Source organism: Bubalus kerabau, chromosome 1 (genome assembly GCF_029407905.1).
Source record: "Bubalus kerabau isolate K-KA32 ecotype Philippines breed swamp buffalo chromosome 1, PCC_UOA_SB_1v2, whole genome shotgun sequence".
In the NCBI taxonomy this organism is placed as follows: Eukaryota; Metazoa; Chordata; class Mammalia; order Artiodactyla; family Bovidae; genus Bubalus; species Bubalus kerabau.
The window spans coordinates 178,219,178-178,221,156 of NC_073624.1; the positions used below are offsets into that span (position 1 = coordinate 178,219,178).

The following is a 1,979-nucleotide window of genomic DNA, read 5'->3' on the forward strand; positions in this document are numbered from 1 at the left end:
AGATGACTCAAGTGGTTCCCCAAAGTGCACAAAATTTATGAGCAAATTTTTTTTTGTTTTTGTTTATTTAATTTTATTTTTTTAATTTTATTTTATTTTTAAACTTTACATACTTGTATTAGTTTTGCCAAATATCAAAATGAATAGTTAATGTATTTATTGCAAAATATAAAAGACAGCAATTCAACCATGTGAGTATTGCCCATTTGTGTGATAATTAGTCATGTTACTTTGACCCTTTCCTGGTAGTCACCTTCACCAAATGGAACCAAAAAACCTAACGAGGGTTCCCGAATTTCAGCTTCTGGGATTTTCCGAGGAACCAGAACTGCAGCCTCTCATATTTGGGCTTTTTCTCTCCATGTACTTGATCACTGTGTTTGGAAACCTGCTCATCATCTTGGCCGTCAGCTCAGACTCCCAATTCCACATCCCCGTGTACTTCTTCCTCTCCAACCTGTCCTTTGTAGACATCTGCTTCACCTCCACCACCATCCGAAAGATGCTGTGGAATATCGAGACACAGAACAAAGTTATAACATTTGAAGGCTGCATCACCCAGGTATATTTTTTCACACTTTTTGTAGTACTAGACATTTTACTGCTGACTGTGATGGCCTATGATCGCTTCATGGCCACCTATCATTCCCTACACTATACAGTCATCATGAACCCCCAGCTCTGTGAACTGCTGGTGCTGGTGTCCTGGATCATCAGTGTCCCACATTCCTTGTTAGAAAGCTTAATGGTGTTGCATCTGGCTTTCTGCACAGTCTTAGAAATTCACCACTTTTTCTGTGAACTCAATCAGATAATTCAACTTGCCTGTTCTGACACCTTTCTCAATAATATGGTGATGTATTCTGTAGCTCTACTGTTGGCTGGTGGTCCCCTCACTGGCATCTTTTACTCTTATTCTAAGCTAGTTTCTTCAATACAAGGAATGTCATCAGCTCGGGGGAATTATAAAGCATTTTCCACCTATGTATCTCACCTCTCAATTGTCTCCTTATTTTATTGTATGGGTTGAGGAGTGTGCCTTAGCTCTGCTGTTACCCCACAGCTCACACTCAATGCAGGAGCCTTGGTGATGTACACTGTGCTCACACACATGCTGAACCCCTTCATCTACAGCCTGAGAAATAAAGACTTAAAGAGGGGTCTGAAAATACTCTTTGAAAGGTGACTGTAAAATGCCCTATTGTTCTAGGGCCCATGATAGCAGAGCTCAAAGCCTGAGGTCAGTGTTGTCAGTCTTTGATCAAATTGTGGAATTAGAGTATTGCCTTTCTATTTTCTTTGGCATTTCTATTTTGATTTTGACTTTATACAATTTATGTATTTTGTGATATTTCTGATATCCTTGATTTTCCCCTTTTTCATTTTCCTACTCTCACAATTACATTTCCAATCTTGGAGGTGAAATATTTGAAAATACACACATTTATTTCAGAAGCCTACATGGATCACTTAATAATTATTTCCTGTAAAATAAAATAGGCCATACTGAGTATTTTTCATTTTGTTTGACTAAAAGAAATAGTCATGAGATGTACCATTCCCATAAGTTGGGAAAATACTTCCTGGCAAGAAAATCTGAGACCACAGTTTCTCACTTTTGTGAAAATCTTTCTTTACATATCACTACCTTAATGCTATTTTTGGTAATTCAAACTTAACATACTGCTTGTTGTCACTAGTCAAGGGTATTTCACTCACTAGGCTGTTGGTCTTCTGTACACCCTTGTGTCCACTTGGTCTACCACAGTCATTAGCAATTAGTCATTGACAATAAAATACATCTCCAAGTGGAATCTATTCTGAAGTCACCTATAAAGAAATAAATAGATATAGTATGGCTTTAGAGTAGACTTTCCTGGTGATGCTAGTTATAAAAAATGCACCTGGCAAAGCAGGAGATGAGATGTGGGTTTGATTCCTGGGTCTGGAAGATCCTCTGGAGAAGTAAATGGTAACAC

The 1,979-nt window shown here is 38.1% G+C and overlaps 1 pseudogene; it reads left to right on the forward strand.

Annotated features, from left to right (window-relative positions):
* The first annotated feature begins 284 nt into the window (after positions 1-284).
* Positions 285-1,186, forward strand: LOC129620491 (olfactory receptor-like protein OLF4; annotated as a pseudogene).
* The last annotated feature ends 793 nt before the right edge of the window (positions 1,187-1,979 follow it).